Raw genomic sequence first — 21,893 nt, 5'->3', positions numbered from 1 at the left:
CTGACTTGCTTGCAGTTCTTTATATGGACCTGAATAATGAATTTTTAGCTATCTTTGTCAAAGCAGGCACTATCTACAACACTATTATAGCTGTTGTTCACAACCTCTCTAGAAAAAACAAAGAATCTTAACTAAATTTAACCACCAGTTCTGACCCTGCTAAATTAACCTGATATCAATATTCATACATTCCTTAAATAATTGTCGAGGACCTACTGGGTGCCCTTCACTGTGCTGGGTCCTGATGATGTAATGGTGGGTCAGCCCTGTGGTGGCAAAGTAGCTTTCTAGATGCTGCAGGAATGGAGTGAGTTGGGTCTGGGTGCTCTTAGGAGAATTGCTCTGGGGTTGGGATTTCAGTTGTTCCTACCGGAACTGCATTACTCATCTGGGCTGCTCTAGGCTCTCTGGAGACCTTAGGCCTCATAAAGTTAAGACAATCGCAAAGTACTTTTCCATTATGCGTGCGCACACACACACACACACACAGAGTCAGCAATAGTTCCAGAATTGGGCAAAAGTGACCAACAGGGCATCAATTTTCTAAAGTACTCAAGGGACCCCAGATGTATATGTACATATGTAAATACATATATGAGAGAAATTTGGCCCTAAGGACTTAAAGACTCAGAAAATACTGTATAGTTGCACCTCCAACTTGCACGCTTTCCAATCTGGCAGAAAGAGGGGGCTGACCGTGCAGCCACGTGGATCTGGATGCAGGTGGAGAGGATGACTAATCAGGCAGTAACAGGATGAGAGAGGGATTTTCCGGTTGCCTTGGAATTACAGTTAAGTCAGTAAGCCACTCAATCTAGAAAGGATCCAGGGTCTTCCAGTGAGAACGGCCACTATCAGCAAGGATTGTTGGGAGGTAGAAGGACCAATCCCATTCTCAGAGAGCTGCCTACTTTCTCACTCACAATAGAAAGAGCCACGAGAAGGTTTCTGGCCTTAAGGGATTGGTTATGCTTGGGCCATACTTTCCCTTCTCCATGTGCAAGGTGGGGGGGAATAGACGTACCCCCCCTTAAAGCCAAGTGATGGAGACTCCAAGAGAATGACCAGTGCAGACCGCAAGTTCTAGGCAAAGGGGGCTGGAGTGAGGAGGGGTGGATGACATCGGCTTGCATTCCTGCTGGCTGAGCTGCAGAACCTGCAGGTGGTCAGTGGAGGAAAAAGCACAGGAGTGGAGGTGGGGAGAGTCCCCTGGGAAGAGCGTCCTGGGAACGCAGCAGCTTCAAGTGCTGGCTTTTTGTCTTTTCAGGTCCTATCAACTCACTTTTCCAAATCCTCAAGATCTCCAGATCCCTTCTCCAGGCTACCAGCCCCCTCCCCAGTTGACAAGAGGCCACACTGCACAACTCCTGGGGCGCTTCCACTAGGCCACAGCGTGAATTGTTCAAATGGTGGCCCTGCTCACTTAAGGATGCATTCAGCTGCAAGGAACAGTAAGCCACAAATGGCTTAATCCAAAAATGGCATTTACTGGTCACCTAGCGAGAAGTCCGGAGCTAAGTAGTCCCAGGACCGGTGCAGCAGCTCAGCCTATGCCATCAAAGACCCAGGCTCTGTTTTTATACCCCACCATCCTCAGCACATTGGCGTTGTGTCCACTGCTTGTCTCCCTGGGGTTACAACAGGGCTGCTGTAGCGCGGGATATCGTATTCTGACATCAGCGGCTCAAGGTGGAAGAAGAGCGGCAGAAACAGAAAGCTACTGACTGAGACGGGCTATGGTCCAGAGTTCCTTTACGTCACATTGACCCAAACAGAAGAGAAGAGGATTGCCAACCATGGTGCTTGCCCTGAGGTCAAGGACCCACCAGTGTCCTTTTATCAGGAGTAAATAGGCTGAGTACATTGGTTGAAGAGGCAATGACAAGACCCTTGGATCTGCTTTCCAGTGTTTTCTTCACTAAGCTAGAACATGGGTTCGTTTCACATATTCCTTCCTTCACTCATGAATTTCGTGACCGTTTATGGGATAACGCCCACATGGCAGGCTCTGTGCCAGGTCCTGGAATCATGGGTCATTCTCTTTAACGACACTCAGAAGTTTGCTCTGTCTCTTAGGCCTGTCCCCTTCTCTACCACCTGACCAGTGCCAGTTCTAGTCCAGCCTGATCATTTGCCTCCTTGGTTCTCACTCCTGGCTGGAATGTTGTTGATTGGCCCATTAAAATACCAGATATTCAGCCTTGTAACTGGATTCTTGATAGATCCCATCAGTTCTTACACCCACCCCCAAGGTGGCTATTCCAAATGTCTCCCATTGCCCATCCAGCCCCACCTTACTCTTCTCTTTAGATTTTTTCTATTTCCTTCCTGGGCAAGCAGAGGTCAAGAACATGTTCTCCCAGCTTTACTTTCCTGGATGGACATGCTTAGTTACCATAACTTCACTCAGTATCACCTAGAGCTACCCTTTCTTTTCTTGTCCTCCTTTAAACCCCGGCTCAAAGGTCACCTCCTTTTTAAAACCTTAACAGTAACAACACCATCACCAGCACTTATTCTGTATCTGGCCCTGGGCTGAGCATTTCACATGAATTATCCCAATTCCATCCTCACAGAGCTAGGGGAGGGCATCATGTCCACTTGGTAGACGAGAAACGGAAGCACAGGTTAAGTTCACTTGCCCGGCGTTCTTCCAGGGTGGGGCCGGGATTCAAGCCTGGATCTGCCTGGGACTCGAAAAGTCCTGCTCCTTAGCACCGGCGAAATCTCCTGGGGCTCACCCCACCCCTGTCACTTGTGCCTTCCCTGCTCATGCACACACGGCTTCTCCCCAGACAATCACCCCACTGATGACATCTGTCTCTCTTCTTGTCGATTTCCTGCCCTGGACTGGGAGTGCCCAGAGGGCAGAGATCCTGTCTGATTCACAGTGTCCTCCCCAACACCTGCCACTCCCATTGTGCGGTAGCCAGCGGCGGAGTTGGAGTCATGGGTGAGGGTGACACCGGCAGAGGGCGGGGCTGAATCAGGACCAGTTCCCAGCAAAAGGGTTGCTCGGCTATGAGGTACACACTGGCAGGCTTAGGGTTCACCTCCCTGCATCATTCATTCACCAAGTATGTATGGGGTGTCTGCTATGTGCCGGGCACTATTTTAGTTGCTGGAGACAAAAAAGCAGGTAAGAATCCCCGCCCTCCCCCAGGAAGCCGACACTCCAGGGGGTATAGGCACATACTTTCCCAGGCAATGTGCCTAGGTTTCTACCCCCCCCATCTCCTGGTTTTTCCTCAATGCTGGGACACTTACAGTGTTTGGTGTCAAACTGATTTGTATCTTCTAAGAGTTCTATCTCCTATGTTCATCAGGCTACAGAGCTGAAGAACCATAAATAAAAGCAAGTACTGAACAGACAAAATCTGAAGGCTTAAAAGTCACCTCCCCCTCTGCTGAACTATCACCTGCACAGGGCTCCTTGTCGGGTATGAGACAAGGCTCCAACTCCCACTTTTCTGCGACTCTAAGTCCTCAACTGAGCTCCTTCTGAGGGCAAGCCAGAGTGCCTTCACCTTCCCCTGTCCCTCTAGAGGGCCAGAGCACCTCAGGCTTGGAGCTCACCCATTCTCCCCCCGTCCCACACCAGGGGTGGGAGTTTGCCCTTTAGGACTGGATGAGACAGGAGGCTGCTTGCAGACCGCCCCCAGACCTGGATAGAGGCAGCACCCATTCCACCAATGCATCCGTCCATCATCAGCCCCGACCATCAGGTGTATGCATGCTACACCTCAGGAGAGATCATGGATGAGGAATGCAGGTCCACACAGGGTATGTGACCCCCTAAGCTCGTCACTCTGGGTCATACCAACCAGGGCACCCAGCGCTGTGTCCGCCCCACCTGGGGGTGCGGGGAGGGAGATGTGCACTGCAGCAGTCCTCTGCCCTTAAACATTGAGGTCCACCCACCTATCCATGACCTGTGGCCTGCAGGGAGAGCTGGAGGCAGGGCCGACTGAGCCACACTACGGCCTCTCCTAGGAGTGCCCAGCCTCGCCGAGGACAATTCCAGGGCCCAGAGCCCTGGGCTCCACTACCGATGGCATGTCTCCAGCTGACCCACCTCTGCCTGGAGCGTGTAACCCTGCCCTTGGCCCTGGCCCAGGAGTCCCTGCCACGGTCTGCCCACTGCTCAGCCTGCTTGTTTAGGAAGCGACGTTCCCATGCTGGGCATGTCCTGATTGCTGATTCCCGAGTTACAGGTCCAGGGCCGGGCTGGGAGTGAGCTACGGCTACCGACATGTGCCCAGCGTCACCCAGATGTCACCGAACAGGCATCTGTGCTCTCCCCCAGCCCCCAATTCTAAAGCAGGCAGTCTTGGGCCTAATCTTCCTGCTGCCAGGCCACCCTTCCTACCTCCCACCTCCATGCCCTACATAGGGAGCCTGCCCTGCCTCCATTCCTTTGGTAACCCTGTCCATAGGGCCGGGAGCATGCAGATCCTCTGAACCCCCCAGGTCCAGGGGAAGGAGCTGGTTTTGCAGCCATGTGGGGGTGGGGGTCTGGGTTGCCCTAGGCACCATGGGAGGGCCCAGAAAACCTCACAGGAGGGGGTGCAGGAAGGGTTTGGATGGGCAGTGGCCTGCAGGTCCGAGTCAGGCTCTGGGGTCTGCAAAGAGGTTAAGCCTCCAGGATGCTAAAGGGGCTGCCTGCGTCCTCCTGGGAGGAACCCGCGGGCCGTGGCCTCGGTGCGTCCTGGGACAGGCCACTGTGCCTCTCCCAGACTAAGCCCCCGGGCAGACGCTCCCTAGCCCCGTCAGCATGAGGTCATCCTGCTGGTAGGAATTTCCTGTCCCTTAAACACTGAGTGGAGACGGTCCCGCCCACCACCCCATCCGTGGGCTCCCGGACTCACCAAATACCTCAGGCATTCATTGCCAGGCAGTGCCAGGTCCTGGCCTCGGGCCTCGTCATGGCTGGAGAGCAGGCGGGTTCCACCATCTGTGGCAGAAAGCAAGGCCAGGTGGGCGGGCCGGTTCCATGCTGGTGTTCTCTGCACCGCCTTCCTGAGCGGTGAACCCACTGTGTCCCATCAAGCTTTCAGCCTCCCAGTGCTTGGCAGAGTGGGTGGTGCGGGAACCCGGATCTCTGGGGAAACGAAGACCCAAGCAACAAGGTGAATTATCAGGTGACTCACGCTAAGAATGTGGGCATTAGCCACAAAATCCGTCTCCTAGTCAGACGATGGGGACACAAACCCCTCCCTGCTGGGATGGGAGCCCAGGTGGAAGTTCCTGGGTGTGCGCTCACGTCCTCTCCAACATGCTCCGTGCACAAGAGGAATGCACGACACCTCTGTCCGCCGTCAAAGCTGTGAGGGGCTTATCAGGCGCCTTTCCCTGGGGCTGTGGCCTGTCATTTCTGGCCCCGGGAGGTGGGAGGGGTCTGGGGCCAGTGTGCTGTGCGAGGGAGGATAAGATGGGCTCAGAAACGGCAGGCTGTGGTGGAGGGGCAGGGCCAGGACTCTGCCAGGGTCCTTAAAAGAAGAGCTGAAGGCATGGGTGGACAGGGTGTGTGTGTGTGTGTGTGTGTGTGTGTGTGTGTGTGTGTGTGTGTGTGTGTGTGTGTGTGTGTGAGAGAGAGAGAGAGAGAGAGAGAGAGAGAGAGAGAGAGAGAGATTCTGCGGGATAAGGGGGCCCGACTGTCAAAATGCCACCAGAATGGGAAAGGGGGACCTCTCTTCACTCTGGAAGGGGCTCGGCGTGTGAGGACACCTGGCACCCCGGGCCTCGCTCAGGCCTGCTGTTTGGAGATCCAGGACGCTGTGTCCTGGGGCAGGCGTCCTGCCCCGACAGGGCCCTTTGGTCCCAGAGCCACAGTCACGGGCGCCCTCAAGTGGCTTCACAGTGGCAAGAGGCGGACAGGGCTCAGGACGGTGAGCATCTGTGATACCACCCTTCCCTCCTCCCAGAAATAACCTCGCTGGGCTTCAAGGCAGCCAGGAAGAGTGAATGGCTCAAGACAGGTTCTGAGATACCAAAACCAGAATGAGTTTTGAAGACGTGTCCCTGTTTGTATCCACAAGCTGCAGAGATCTGAGAGAACCGGAACGTTTAAGCATATGATAATTTATTCTTCATATTTCTCATTTATCCTCCCCCCCAATAAAATACCACTTGCTGCGAGTCTTGTGATTACAACTCAGTATTTGTTTATTTAGAAAATGTGGACAATACAGAGAAGCCACGGAAAGACTGACAAACATTCCTTGTAAGCTGATCCCTACGGGTAACTACTCTGCATTCTGTATTACACACACTGCTTTGTAATTTACTTTATGCACTTCCAAGTATACCGTGGATCGCTTCACATGTCAATAAACGTTCTTTTACGTTATTTTTTAATGGTAGTTTGGCATGCCTTTTTGTAAGCCTGCCAACAATTATGTAACCAGTTCTTCTGTTGAACACGAAGGTGGCTTACCACTGTTAGCCATAAAATAAAGCAGTGATGACCAGCCCGAGAAACAAATCTATGCACACACACAAAACGAGTTTCTTACGACGAATTCCGAGGAAGATACTTGCTAATCAGGTGGTATGCACATTTTTAAGGCTTTGATACGTGTTGGCAAGTTGTCTTCCAGAAAGGTTGTTTCAATTTACACTCCCACCTACAAAGTAGGAGAATGCCTGTCGCCCAACAACCTCACCCAAACTGGATACTATCCATCTCTGAAAATCTTTGTCAGCTTGCAAGTGATCATCCTTAACTGTTTAGATTCCCATTACTTTGATTTTTAGCAAGGGTCACCAAGGCATCTTTTCACTGTTTTCAGTTCTTCTTGTGTACACTGCCTATTTGCATAATTTATTTTATTCCTGAATGCTTATGAAGTCCCAGACATGGAGCATTTTCTACTTGATGTGCTCAGCTTTTCCTCACTGACTTCTAGGAACTCTTTATGTAATATTATTAGGCCCTTGCTTGTCGTGTTATGAAGACTTCCTTCCTGTTTGTCTTTTAACTTCGAGCTTGTCTGTTTGGCCTGATATACATTTTAAATGTTTATGTAGTCCAAACTGTCAACCTTGGTGTTACAGCAAGAAAAGTTTTATCCTTATCAAGAATATAAAAAACAGAATTTTCTATACCCTCTCATTTATAATTTTCTCATTTACATTTCAATCTTTAATTCTTCTTGCATTTATTCTGATGTCCGAGTTAAATTGAGGATCTAATTAACTTTTTTTTTTTTTCAAAGTTTGGCCAATTTTCCCAACATTCTTTTTTTGCCCCCCAACCTTATTGGTTGAGCACTCTTATATTTTTCCAAAATTTACCATGTGATTGCTCTGATGAATACTTTGATTTTTCATAGGCTTAATTAGACATTTGCATTTCTTCTTCTGTAAACGCCTACACGTATGTCCTGTTTTTCTCAGCGCCTTCTTCTCTTGTGGATTGGAAAGTATACTTCATATATTGAAGACACACTCCTTTTTTTTTGCCCATATTACAAATCCTGTACCCAGTGTGAACTCGGAGAATTAATTTTCAGAAAACATTTTGGCTTGTAGAGCCTTTACATTTGTCCTCTAATAAGATGGCTTCTGACTTGGTTGTTGGGCTTGGGAATGCCTTCCACTTGCCAAGGTCACATAAATTGTCACTTGAAGTTTATTTGGTTTTCTTCCTTCTTATTCACTACCTTCTCCTTCCCACTCCAATTTATTTATAATTTTGACATGATACATTAGGCAAAAATCTAACTTTACCTTTTCCCCAAAGAGTTACCCAAGGGCCCCCACCATTGTTTATCCAGTGCGCTTTTACTTTCTTATTTGAACCATCACCTTTATCACATACGAAACAGGTACCAGGTCATGTTCCTTGCCAGTATCCTGCCTCTGCCCTGCTTTTAACTCTGAGATTTCTGCTCTACAAAACCTCAGTCCTGCACGGATCTATCTTCCCGTCTCCCTGCTCCTCCTCTGGCTGCCGGGAGCCGAGTGGGGAATTGCTCACTTTTGCTGGTTGGTGTTGCTCTGCATTCAGCCAAGGGCCCCAGCTTTGCCTTGCAGTCAGGCCACCTCCCCTTCCCAGTCTTATAGCAGCCCTTTCAAATCCCACGCCCACCCTCCTCCGGCCTTGCCAGCAGATAGCCTTCCCTTCCAGCTAAAGAATCAACATAACTTCAATCGGATCTTTCTCAGCTTCTATCCACCAACCTTCCCTCTTCAAGGAACAATAATCGCCAACGTTTGCTGAGTCCTTACTCTGTGCCAGGCAGCGTCTTAACCGCTACACGTGTGATTTGTCCTCACAAGAACTTTGTCAAGTGGGTCCTCTTATTGTCCCCAGATAACAGGAAAAGAAACCGGAAGCCAGGTTATGTAATTTGCCGAAGGTCACACTGCGAACAACGGCTGAAAAGTAGGATTCGACTCCTGGTGGTGCCTTGAGAGTTCAAGTTCAAGTTCCTGACCACTCCTGCATGTGATTCTTTTCAGTCTTGCTGGGCTTCAACAGACGGGGAGTGTGGATTACCCTGATTTCAATCTCTGTTCTCTGCTGCGGTAGGAAAATCATCCACTTTTTCATTTATTCAAGGCTCCCATATTCGAGCCCCTTCTGTGTGCTGGCCACGGTGCTGGGGTTACAGAAGGAGGCAGAAGCAGACACAGTCTCTGTCCTCCTGAAGCTGATGGTTCTATCGGGGCCAACAGACATTGACCAAAGAATCATACCAACAGGCACAAGACCACATCCCCAGTAGCTGTCCCAAAGGAAAGGACCGTACATCTACAAGCATGGACGGTAAAGGCTTGAGCGGTGGGGGTAAGCGTGTGAGGGCAGAGCCTTCCTGAGAAAGTGACCAGTGAGCCAAGGACCTGAGACGTGGGTGACGGAGTAACGTGAGCAGAGCACAGCGACAGGCAGGATCCAGGCACGGGCAGCACACATCCCAGGGTTTTCGGCACCCTTAGTGACATGCTGGGAGAGGTCTCCAGGCAGGCACACACGCAGGACCTCTCCAGGACCCCCGCCCCGAGCTGTGGTCACCAGTGATGGCTTGGACCTGCAAGGTATGGAAAGAGGCCAGCTGCCCGTTGGGTTGCGCCATCGGTGCCTACGGCCCTTGGGCCCCATGACTTGTTGTACCCTGTAGACTATGCCCAGTGACCTCGTTAGTCCGTAGACTCTCCTGACTTACAAAATGTTAACAACTCTTTGTGGAAGAGTCATTATGATTCTCTGTGGGGGGAGGAGGGATGTGAGGTTACAAAGCAAACTTGGCTTTCACCCATCCATTGGACAAGGCCGTCCATTCCCTTTTCCTCAGGTTTTCCACCATAGGCACTTACGTTGAGAGGGACACCCCTTGCCTCTCATCCCGGTCCTTCCTCTCTTCATGCAGGGGAGCGGGGGCCGGGGGGGGGCGCTGAGTTATCAGATCAAAAAGAAGCTGACACACACTGGTTCACATGCGGAGGAACTAATCTATCAAAAGCCTGTTGCTTCCTTTTCCTCTCGGCTGGGGCAGGTGCCAGGCCGACATCCTGGGTGAGTATACGTCGATTACTGACCTGAAACTTCCCCGCCTCATCTGCCCCCAACATCTGTCCAGGGGCAACATGGCGGGGCACGTTTCTAGCCAGTGCTGGCAAGCCCTTTTGGCCGGGAGTCTAAAGACACATTTTCCAATCAGCTCGTTAATAATAAAGCTGATGGCTTAAACCTCTATCCATCTGTTTCACATGTCTCATATATTTATCAATTGGTTCCATATTTGGGAGAGGGGAAAAAAAAGAGTATTATTTATCAACCACCCTCCCCACCCCAACCCACCTGTAGGACACATATTGAGAGTATTTTCTCCGTTTAAGGCTTTGTGGTCCTAAATCAGCTTCTCTAACCAAACGCAGGTGGAGACCTCTTAGAACGCAAGGATCAGTGCCCACTCCCTTCCTCCACGGCCCTGTTTGGGACGTAAGGGGGGACCTGAAGGGGAGACCTGGAGACCACGCTTCTAAGCGCCAACATGATGTCTGAAGTATTTCCCCGGGCACGCACGGTTCCAAGCAACAACACGCATTACCGCCTACAGGAAGTCTACCCGTGACTCACGACAGGGGCTCATCTGTGCCTCGGCAGCCTTCTGTGAACACAAACGCTTGGGTGCTGTCATGTGTGGCAGAGTCCAAGCTCATTTTGCCTCGGGACACAGTCTCTGTGCCCTGCGGGGTGTCCTCCCCGCCTGGTTAACCAAAGGCACCGCACGGTCACTCAGGTGACTGAAGGGAAAGAGGAAAGACCCTTGTCCTTGCCACCGGTCCTGGGTCACATTTGTTACAGGCCGTCTGGTCCCGTAGCAGAGAGAGGGGCTGGTCCTGGAGGCCACCACTCTTCTGGGTACAGCAGCTGCCAGGGAAGAGAATGAGATGTGACCCCCGAACAGAACTCTATGGGAAGGGAATCGGCGCGCGACCCCAGGCTCAGGAGGTGCGGCGAGGGGTACAAGCCGCCATTCTCCTTCATCAGAGTCACCAGGGAGAGACAGGATCGGTGGCCAGGGCGCAGGGAGAACACTGAAAGCTTGAAAGGGGCTGGGTGACACCACTGTCCTTGGGTCCCTTTGCCAGGCTGCATTTTGGTGAGTTACTGCCTGTGGGAGAGGTGGGGCGGAGGGGGCGGGTGCTGAAGGTGACTGACAGGCGTCAAGGCTGCATGTTTGGGAAAACCCATCCGTGTGGAAACGGGTTCTCCGTGATCTTTCAAGGTTCTGTGTTGGCAGAGCTGTGGCAAGGGCAGACCCACAGCACCAATAATGGCTGGCATTTTGGAGACCTTAAGAGGATGCGAAGCATCATGCTAAGCCATTACACTGCAGACAGCTGCCCCTGGGGAACAGGGGAGGGAGATAACGGGAGAGGCTAAGGTTTAGCTGAAAATGCACCTTGAGGAGGAGAGGGCCTGGCCTTTGCCTAGGGTGCCGGAGGCAGCCTGTCACTAACTCATCAGAAACATCCTAGCACCCAGCATCTGAGGCTTTGTGAAAGAAGAGTCAGCTCTGGGGACTGTCAGGTGGGGATGCGTGATTGGAGGTCACGGGGTGGGGGACAGGCAGGTGAAGGCATCCACAGAAGCCTGCCAGCCCTGTGCGCCACCATCCCGGGGTCCTGAGCATCTCCTCCACCCCGTGCCCCTCCCACACAGAACCGAGGGCTCTAACCCTAACCCTCATGGAGGCCCGCCCACCCCTGTCCTCAGCTTGGGGCAGCTCCCCCATCAGAGAGGAAGAGCACCCCTCTCTCGTTCCTGCTTGCAAGTATGGACTTGAGAAGTGCAGTTTACGAAGTCATCTCGACACCTCCCTACCGTGACGGTGGAGGTCTTCTGACAACCCCACGACTCCCGCGGGCCATGGCCTCCTCTTTGTAAGAGAAACAGCGACCCCTCTCTCCTGCCCACACTCTGGCGGAAATACGACCCAGTGTTTCTGGAATCCTAACAAGCCCACTTAGGTCCACACTCAGGTTCAGGATTCAGCTCACCCTCTCAGCCAGAGAAGGTAACAGAACCACGACCAAGAGGAAATATCCCTGTGGATGATCATGTCTTTGCTCATTTTTATTTATTTTAAAAAGTTATCTTGGCCCCCAGAGTTTACATTTTTTCAGTCTGCTGCAGGGCTCTGACATGGACCCTGGTGTGCAAAGCACACACGACGGGGAGGCTGCCTACAGAAGTGGGAGGTCATCTTACGAGATTTAGGGAAAAGTAGACCCTAGGCCTTCTGAGGCCTTAATCATCCTTTATGGCCGGGATGCTGATACGTCTGAGAGGCAGCAGGGCTGTTGCTGCCAAACAAAACCAAATTTATAAGCAAATAGGGCATTGTCACGACAGCGTCAGATACCAGGCAAATTAAGCATATTGTTAAGTACTGAATATCACAGGCCTTAGCCAAGATGCTCCCTCTTTTTGTCTGCTCCGCAGACCCCATACAATCCCTTATGCAATATTTGAGGAGGAAGCACTCCTAAACCCATAGAGTCTAGATTTGCCTTTTAGCTTCTTGAGTTTAGAGTTAAATATGTAATTTGTTTGCTCAGCAGTAGTCCCTGATGAGGATGTTTTTCTTGTCTGTGAAATGTTTAGAAGTATGAAACATCCTCAGAAGTCAACTTGACCTGTGGCGCCTGGGTGGTTCAGATGGTTAAGTGTCTGCCTTCGGCTCAGGTCATGATCCCAGGGTCCTGGGATCGAGCCCCGCATCGGGCTCCTGGCTCAGTGGGGAGCCTGCTTCTCTCTCTCTCTCTCTCTCTCTCTCTCTCTCTGTATCTCTGTGTCTCAAATGAATAAATAAAATCTTTAAAAAAAAAAGTCAACTTGACCTGTTTCTCTTCCAGGAAAGGCAGTCCCTCTGTGTAAGTTCTGTTCAAGGTTGAGAAACAGAAACCCCAACTGAAAGTAGTTCAAAGAATAAAGGGATTTACTGGCTTTTATAACCTGAAGACCAGAAGTAGTCGGGTGGTATGATCCAGCAGTTTAGTGAGGAAATTAAGGATGGTGTTTCTTGCTGTCTTTATGCTCTGACTTCATCCTCTCTGAAAGCTTCATCCTAAACCTGGTCTCCCCCGTGATGGCAAAATGGCTGCAGCAGCTCCTGGCTTCACATGTGCACACTGTGCCCTTTAGAAGGTCAGAGAGTTTCCTTCCCTAAAGTGCCCTTGGAAAGGTGAATAAGCTTTTTCATTTTTCAGAAGTGTGTCACCTTATAGCCCAGAGCACTAAATTGGGTCACAAGCTCATTGGAGAATGCTATGGGCTGATTGGCTCAGGGAATCATAGTGACAAAGGATTTGTGATTGTTCTGGTTGACTTAGACCAAAAAGAACTCACTCTTCGAGCATTCATATCAACACGCTGGTGTGGGTAAGGGACGGGTGTTGCGGACATTACCACGTGATCTCCCACACTCTCCCTAGCATCCCTGGCATCCCCGGCAAGTTGTCACCCAGCGTTTCATCCCATGGATGGAGAGCACATCGCTACTGACGGAGCTCATGCTGCAGTGGGTCAGCTGTGACAGGTCCCTCGGGACTCTCCTCCCAACTCCACCATCTGAGTCCCCATAGCACAAAGCCAGCTTACACTTTAAGAGATGGCCCTTCTTTCTTCTAAGGAGAGGGGAGGTAAGGTACGGATTTTTTAGAGAACAGGAGGAAGATGAGTTAACTATCCTTCTTCCTTCCATGCTTGCATTGGGGCTCTGCCTCAAGAAGGCAACTCTTGGGGCTGTGTCTTATACCAGCCCCCATGGCAAAGAGAGGTATACAGAGTCCCCAGAAGAGGATGGAGAGGATCTTTAAGGTGTACGCTTTGGGGTGATCTTTGCAGGTTCCTCATGTCTTGCTTGTGCCTGCGTATGGGACGGAGTCCCTCCCCCAGAGCCAGGTTAGGGTGCACAGGACTGTGGTATGTTCAGAGACTGATTACTCCTGAGGGTCAGGTCTCACCCGGCCTGGTGGATGCCACCTAAGCAGGAGGTCTCTGTTACATTCTAATGACTATAATTTCAGCAAAAAAAAAAAAAAAAAAAAAAAGAGCTACTTCTTGCCCCCACTATCAACCCACTGGCCTTAAAGTCCGCCTTACCGCATATGCTAACACCAAAGACTGCAATTAGGCTTCCTGAAAATAATGATATGGGTAAACTTTTATTCCAATCTTGACTCCTCATTTCTTTTTCATGTCTTATTGCATCAAAAGAAGCTTTCTAAATTAATAACAACAGTAACTACTAGACAGCAAACTCCCCGAGAGCAGACCTCACTTTTTCACCAAGCCCCTGGGATATACCTGAGAGACTGAACATGCATGTAGACAAGGATGAGACCAAATATAAAAACAGACCTTCGCCTTACATCCTGCAGCAGCCTGCCCAGAAAACCAAGCATGTTACCTACAGTCATCAGTCTAGGAAGCTGGCCTGCCTTCATAAGCCGGCCGTGCAGGGGACCAGCTTACAGTCTCCAGGAGCAATCCCAGCAGCAAAGCAATCATTCAGGACTTCACTAATAATGAAGAGCTTCCCTAATTTTTGTCTTTGTTTCCCACTTAGGATTGACCAGAGAAAGCCAAATGTGACCCCTAACCAATCACACTGAATGCCCGCTTCTGGTTAGCCCACCAACAGCCTCCAAATCAGGGCACATCTGAAGCCTTCCCTTTTTCCACTACAAAGCTGGCTCCCTGCTCTGCCTGCTTTTGAGTCTCTGCCCAGATGCAGGGGACGGTGACTGACCCCCTTTCTATATCTAGTTCAGAACAAATAGATTTTGCTTTTGTCACTTGGTTGGACTTAGTTTTTTTTCCCCCACATAGTAGATGTTCAATAATTGTTGAGTGGAGCAAGAAGAGACTGAAATATATTTTGAGGAACTCTGAATAGATAGAACTTTGCCCAGCTTTACTGAGCTACAATTGACATAACATTGTGGAAGTTCAAGGTGTGCAGTGTGGTGATTGGATACACGCAAATATAGATAATTTCTATTTGCCAATCACACATCCAGAGAGCTGGAAAAAAAATCCACATTAAAAAAAAGAACAAAGGAAGGAAATAGGGAATCTGTCTTGTGTCTACGGATAGGGACTACTAGCTTCTTGCCACGTGACAATTTTCTCTCTTAAAAATGATCAGGCTATGAGAAGAAAAGAATGTGATGTCTGACTTGCCTGAACCATGATGTTACAATGTGGGTTCTGGTTCAGCAGCTCTGGGGTGGGGCCTTTCACAGGAAACCCATGATGCTAGGCTATACCCCATGCTTCCGGCAGTGAGAGTTTCATGATCTGGGAAGTAGCTCCACACACTCATTTCTGTTCCCGTCTCTGAAAACCCAGATGGACAGCCCACATCTCAGGTACAGAAACTACAAGGGATGGCCTAATGTGGAAGCCGGTTACTCTAGAAGTTAAAAAAAAAATACAGAAAACAACGTATATTTTGATTCCAATAAAAAGGAAACGATGTTCTTGGGCAGCCTTGCTCTTCAGAAACAAACGCTTTTCATCATGCTTTGATTAAAGGTAAGGTGCTTTCTTCCTCTAGACCCATCCATGCACAGCTGGGCAAATCTCAGTTTGGAAAATTATTGCCAAATGTTGCGAAATCTCCCTTGCCATGCTGGTTGCACAGGTTGGTTGGAATTCTGTGCTAGGGAGAGAAGGATACTTGGGAAATAACCTTGCTTCGCTGAACGTTGCAGACCCTGGGACCAAAACCACCACTAACGAACACCCTTCCAAATCATGACTCATTCCCCTGAGCTGACTCTTCATGACGTCTGTTCAGCCCAACCAGTCCTGATCGCTCCCTTTGTCATCTGACTTGCAGACGGGTGCCTGATCTCCTTTGATATACTGTACACGGCATCCCAACAAACTCTTCTCTTTAATCAAAGGAATCAGACATATGCCACCATCAGAAGTCGGGTGGGGTGAACGCAGAGCAGATGTGTTCCCGCAGGTCGGATGGAGTGAGTGGATTTGGAACATACATTTGGCATAATCTTTAAATTAACCTTAGGATCTAATTTTAAAATAAAACCCCACACTTTTCACAGCAGCAATGAAACAAAAGTTCTGAGGTAACTTTTCATAAATCCACTTAGAAGTATAGCATTAAACTGTGAAAACTCTTAGGCCAGACGGTCTCACCTTTTAAAATATCTAAAGGAAGAACACTTTCACATTCCAACACCAATAGGCATAGGTATCTGTGGATTTTAAAGCAGCCTTGCAAATGCAGGCAAATACACTCTGTGCCCGTACGTATTCATTATTAAAAATCTTATTGACAGAGGTATGTCCACAATAGGATAAAAATAAGTTAGTACTTCCCAACAATTCCCCAGGACTGTTTTCTTTCAAAAGGGGAAGAAGTATCCCACAAACTCTGCACAGACGGGCGTGCCCAAGAAGTGCTGGGATGAGATGCAGGTGCTGAGCCAGAGGCTGGACGAATTATCTAGGACGGGCCCTCGAAGCTGAGATGTCTGAGGTTCTCTGTCCGACGTAGCCCCCATCTCCTCCGCCCCAACTCAAGGCTGCTTGCGGCACGTGGCCAAGGAAGGGTCATGCTGGCCATCGGTGTCATTTCTGGGAAGGGAGAAACCAATGGAACCGCTTTCCCAGAATCACTCTCCCTCACCTACAAACAGGCTCCTTGTTTACATCATTTTCACTTTTGGGAAGCAGAGTGAGAAAACAGAAAGACTCTATTCTTTGCTTAATAGATCTGAATCCTAGTATCGTGATCTTGAGAAAGCTGGCTAGTTGCTCTGAGCTTCTTTTCTTTCTTTCTTTCTTTTTTAAAAATAGATTTATTTGAAAGAGAGAATGAGTTGGGGGAGGGGCAGAGGGAGAAGCAGGCTCCCCGCTGAGCAGGGAGCCCGACGTGGGGCTCCATCCCAGGACCCCGACATCATGACCTGAAGGCAGACGCTTAACTGACTGAGCCACCCAGGGGCCCTGCTCTGAGCTTCTTTAATCATCTTATTACTTATGCATATATTCGATGTGTATTGAGCTTTGCCTGCATGTCAAGGGTTTACTGCCTGGTGCTAGGTTTGGGGAGTGTGACCATGACTAAGACACCTCCACCTGCCCCCCCCGCCCCCCCACCGAGGAGCTTGTAATCTAGTGGGGCACATGGAAATCAGGAAGGACGTAGCGGTGCAAGGTGCTGGTGACAGTAGGGTCAGCACGGGGTTCTAGAGAGCACAGGAGAAAGCACCCAGCCAGCCTCACCTTCTCTAAAGAGGCAGCTTCTAGTGGCAATGAAGTGTCAGTGTCAGTCGGATAAAGGATGGGGTGCGGCTGATGGAGGGAACGTGGGGAGTCCAGGGGATGGCACTTTGTCCATTATGGCTACAGTGTGGCACTGGGGAGGGACTATGGAAGGCAGAAAAAAGAAGAGTAAGAAATGCAGCTTGTAAAACAGTCAGGAACTAGAGCACGATGCTTGTAAGCCTCAAGATACGGACACTGGGGGGCGCCTGGGTGGCTCAGATGGTTGAGCACCTGACTCTTGATTTTGGCTCGTCATGATCTCAGGGTCGTGGGATAGAGCCCCAGGTCGGGGCTCTACTGAGCATGGAGGCTGCTTAAGATTCTCTCTCTCCCTCTGCCCTCCTCCCTGCTCATTCTCTCTTTCTAAAAAAAACAAAACAAAACAAAATGGTAAGGACATTGGGCTTGAGGGATCTTGTGGGAAATGACAGGTCTTGAGTCCTCCCTTTCTCCATCCTGCTCCATCCATGCGCATATACCCCAGACCCTCCTCCTCCACAGGCGCTGCCCCTCTTCTGGTTGGTGCAAGTGCAAACAAGCCACACCTAGTTCCTTTGGCCCTGGGGCTGAGAGACGACGCTGGTCTCAACTGAAGCAGTGGGTGGGTGTGGGAAAAGTGGGTCTACCCTGGATACGACCTTCTAATCCTGAGCCAGGTGCTGTGGATACAAAGAGGAGGAAGAACAGACACAGTCCCTGCTCTAGTGGATGCTGTTGTTCTCTGGAAGAGATCTGAATAAAAAGTCACCTAAACTAACATACAGTTGCAACAGGGACGAGCATTCTGCAGGACCTGCCAGCTACGGGGGGGCAGCTGGTAGGGTCCGAGCCTTTCAGGGCGGATGTTTGCCCTGTCGAGATGGTCAGGGAATGCTTTCCCAGGAGCAAAGCTAAGAGCGAGTAGCCATTCCCTGAGCCAGAAAGAGCAGGGCCATGCGTGTGGGCCTGGGCTGGCGGGGGGCGTTGGGGGGCCTGCCGGGCTCATGCGCCACCTTTCAGGTGGGGTTTCATCTTCCTCCAAGGAGGCCCGAAAAGTCCTAGCACGTGTCAGAGGCACTGATGTGGTAGAGATAGTTGGGCTTTTGAGAGGCACACTCTTCCAACCATGTGGAGGCCGGATTTGGGGTAGATGATGGGCAAAGGGGGTGCAGTGAGGAGGCTCTTGATAGAGTTTGGGGGAAGAACCACAGGGCCTTGGTGGAGCTGAAGAACATAGATGTTGTCTCTGAGGGAAACTGAGGTAAAATCGACAGAACTTGGTGATGGAGAGAGGTGTCCACAGTGACGCTGGACATAGAGCCCGGTGCCTCTCAGACGTGTTGTCTGAAAAGGGGAACCTGTCCACCCCCCGCCACAGGGGAAGCTGGAGAAGGCTGTCTCCAACCCTGTGGTCAAGTGTTCAGTCAACACTCAGGAAATCCTGTCACTAAAAGGAAGGAGAGAATGGGTGATAGGGGACTGTCAGCATTCTCCACCTGAGAGGCGACCCCGAACCCACAAAAAACCACACTCAGCTACAGTGTGCTTCTCAGAGACCCTGTGGCCTTCCCTGTAGCGTGAGAGCCCCCAAACCCCGCATCAGGGCCGGAGGGGGGCCGCCAAACTCCTAGAGAAGACCCCGGACTTCTGAGTCCCCTCATATGAGAGCTATAACTAACTCGTGCTGGATTTCTCTCATGAGGTGGGAAGAAAAAATTAAGAAGATGCCAGAGGCATCGCTGATGAAACCCGCTCTGTGCTTTATGCCGTTAGTGGCCCCAGGAAGCTGCCGCAGGTGAGGACGGGGAGGCAGCGTGCCCACACTGGCCTGTCGCCGGGGCCTGCAGAGTGACGGTCTTTTGGCCACAAGACATTGTTCATTAAGTGGTGTTCAGTGTGAATAGCATTACATACCAGCTGAAGACACAATACTGTGCCTTAATATTTTGAGGACAGATGATCATGATAAGAAATATTTCAGGACCCCCCAAAATACGAGCAACCTCAAGCCAGTGAACCCTCTAAACACTGAACCGATGCATCTTGCAGGACATACATACCACCTTGTACCCTGTGCCTTATTTCATTACCTGTTCTCAGTAATCCGTTTGCATGAATGGCAGAGTGAATGGCATAGGAGTTGAACAGTGTTCTGGAGAGAGAACCAAAGAATGCTCAGAGATTCTGTTTCATACAGAGCGTGTCACGGAGTTTTGGTAGAAGGAATGGAAAGAGAAGCAGTTGACTCGGAGGAAAGGTCTTTGCTAAAAGTCACTTAGGATCACAGCAGATTAGCTGCTGAGCGTATATCCGTTTTTCCTCCCTAAGCAACAATGAGGTGACAAACGTCCACCACACGGAAGCATTTCCATCTTGCAAAATTATTCCAAGAGAAGGAAAAAAAATGGCTTTCCAGGAGCAAAATGCAATGTAGGTTTCCAAACCGTACTTGAACCACAAAACCTTTCTGCAATTAAGAAGTGTCCCGATGATTTTAAAGAAAACTCATTAAAAAAAAAGAAAAAGAAAGAAAAGAAAACCCATTCAGAATGGAAGGGAGGGGACGGAGATAGGACAATAATCCCCCCGCTATTCTCTACCCGGAAGTCCACTTCCTGTTGCGGCATCAGGAAGAACTGTCGGGTCGGCATCTCCCTGGGACTAAAATCACAAACAAATGAATACAAACTCTTTACGTTCCACTGCTTTGTTTGTAGACAAGATGACACCTGAAGCTTGGAATAGGGCGGGAGACCCAACCATATCATGCAAAGGCAGCACACTTTTTCCAGAAGACCACAGTCAATAGTGGGAAATGCCTCCTGGCAGGAAGCTTTTAAATCACCGAGACCATTAGACACAGTGGACGTGACTTGAGCAAACATCTCTTAGAGTCAAAATATGAATGGATAATGGAACCTATGAAAGGAAGGATCAATGAGGCATTGCAATTTGCAAATACAGGGAGATAGATGCTGGAGGAGACACCTGAACAGTGGGATTACACCTCACCCAGCTTTTTTTTTTTAAACAAAAGCCTTGATTTGGGAGAAAACAGATTGGCTATAAAGGGTAGCTGTTATAAAATATTTGAAATCTTTTGTAAGATTTCAGTTCAGGACAGTGTTTCTCAACCAGAGGCACTTTTGCCCTGAAGGGGAGGTCTGGCTCTATGTAGAGGCATTTATGGTTGTCACACCTGGGGGGGTGGCGGGCTTCTGGTAGAAGCTAAACATCCTGTAATGGGCAGAACGCTTTCCGTTCTCTGCCGCAGTGAAGAATTAGCCAGCCCCAAATGTCAACAGTGTCAAAGTTGAGAAACCTTGGCGCAGAAGAAAAAAACACATGAAAAATAAAAAAAAGGGGGGGCAATACTCCACGATTCCTTGAAATGGGATGTGTGCCCGACATCATGAAGTTGGACCCTCCTACGGATGAGGGGGGAAAGCTGTATTCATGCTGTAAAACTTGGAACAAGCAAGAAGACGAGACTTGGGGCCCCAGGCGTGCCCTGCAGTTGAATTATGGAGTTGATCCTGGTCACACTTTGTGTGCTAGCTGGCTCTGATAAAATCACTTACTTTTGAGAATCATGAGGACACAGTCAAGGAGTAGAGAAAACGTATTAAGAAAACATAAAGAACGTTGCTGTCAGTCCACGTGGGCTGCTGTCAATCCCTTGGATCCACGGTCAAAGGCAGATGGGAAGTTCGGAGAGCCGGCTCCTGCACTGTCCAGATTGCAGGACAGGGGCACGTGGGGCCGCGGGGTGGGGATGGCTCCCTGATGGGGTGTCCGGTCCAGGAGCCCTGCCTGGGCCTGTAACAAGCCCAGTCTTCCACCGACAGACATCAGGGGGTGTGCTTTTGCTATATGGCTTTTTTACCGTGTTTTCTGCAGCACAGGAAAGAAACTCATCTGTGCTCAAACATCACAGGATAAACCAGGATTGGGAGCTGCCAAGGATTTTGTCTCAATTCACACACATTTCAAGTTTTCTGCTGTCCATGAATAAGCTGATGTCGTTGCTTTCCTTACTCAAAAGTGGTTTACCGGCTCAAACCGATGACGGTCCCTTATCCCTAAATACCTGAGTGCATATTTCCTGAGAACACGGACATTCTCTTAGAGTCACAGTGTAATGATCATACACTGGGACGTGAACACTGATACAATACTGTAAATCCAGGGTCCGAGTTCGAGGTTTTCAGTTCGTGACCTGAGCCAAAGTCAAGAGTCAGGCGCTCAATTGTCACAATTCTGTCCTTTATAGCTATTCTTTCCCGCTCCGGAATCCGGTCCAGAATCATCTGTTGCATTTGGTTGTCCTGAATTTGTAGCCTCTTAAATCTGGAAGGGTTCCTCTGTCTTTTTACTTCTTTATTTATTTTTGCCTTTTAGGACTCTGATGTTTTTGAAGAGTGCAGGTCAGTCATTTTATAGAATGTCTCTCCATTTGAGTCTGTTTGGTGTTTCCTCATGATTAGATTCAGGTTTTTCATTTTTGGCAGACATGGAGACAGGAGTGATGTTGTGGTCTTTGTCTCTGTGTCATGTTAGGAGGGACATGATGTCAGTTTGTCCCAATATTGGTAATGTGGATTGATCACTTGGTTAAGAAGGTGTCCACCAAGCTTCTCTGCAAAGGTCTAGTTTTTCCTTTTGTAATTGATAAGCAATTTATGGGAGATCCTTTGAGATTATGTAAATGTCCGGTTATTCATCAATTCTAGCATCCACTGGTGATCGTAAAGTTATTACTCCTACATTTATTATTTTCCCTCTGTGTAAGGAAGAGCTGTCTGCATATATTTACTTATATCAGAGTGGATGTGAGATGGTGTCTCACTATGGTTTTAACTCACACTTCCCTGATGACAAGGGATGACGAACATCTTTTCTTGGGCTTATTGGTCATCTGTGTATCTTCTTTTGCAAAATAACTGTTGAAGTATTTTGCCCATTTTTAATTCAACTGTTTTATCTTTTTATTATAGATTTGTAGGAGTTCTTCATATAGTCTAAATACAAGTTTTCCGGGGGGTCACGTATAGGTATTGTGACTATATTCTTTCAGCCTGTGGGTCTTTTTTTA

General features: G+C 49.4%; 1 long non-coding RNA gene across 1 annotated transcript in view; it reads right to left on the bottom strand.

Moving 5' to 3' along the window:
- The window catches only part of LOC141370796 (uncharacterized), a 64,614-nt gene that overhangs the window by 10,019 nt on the left and 32,702 nt on the right, over positions 1 to 21,893 (bottom strand). Inside the window, exon 2 of the long non-coding RNA XR_012375146.1 lies at positions 4,869 to 5,101. This is a non-coding gene — a long non-coding RNA (uncharacterized lncRNA). The remainder of the gene's footprint in view (positions 1 to 4,868; positions 5,102 to 21,893) is intronic.

This window comes from Callorhinus ursinus, unplaced genomic scaffold (assembly GCF_003265705.2).
Source record: "Callorhinus ursinus isolate GAN/ISIS: 27379988/994484 unplaced genomic scaffold, GSC_fseal_2.0 scaffold45, whole genome shotgun sequence".
NCBI lineage: Eukaryota > Metazoa > Chordata > Mammalia > Carnivora > Otariidae > Callorhinus > Callorhinus ursinus.
Note: the sequence above shows the minus strand (reverse complement) of the source record. Positions and strands in the feature narration are given on the sequence as shown.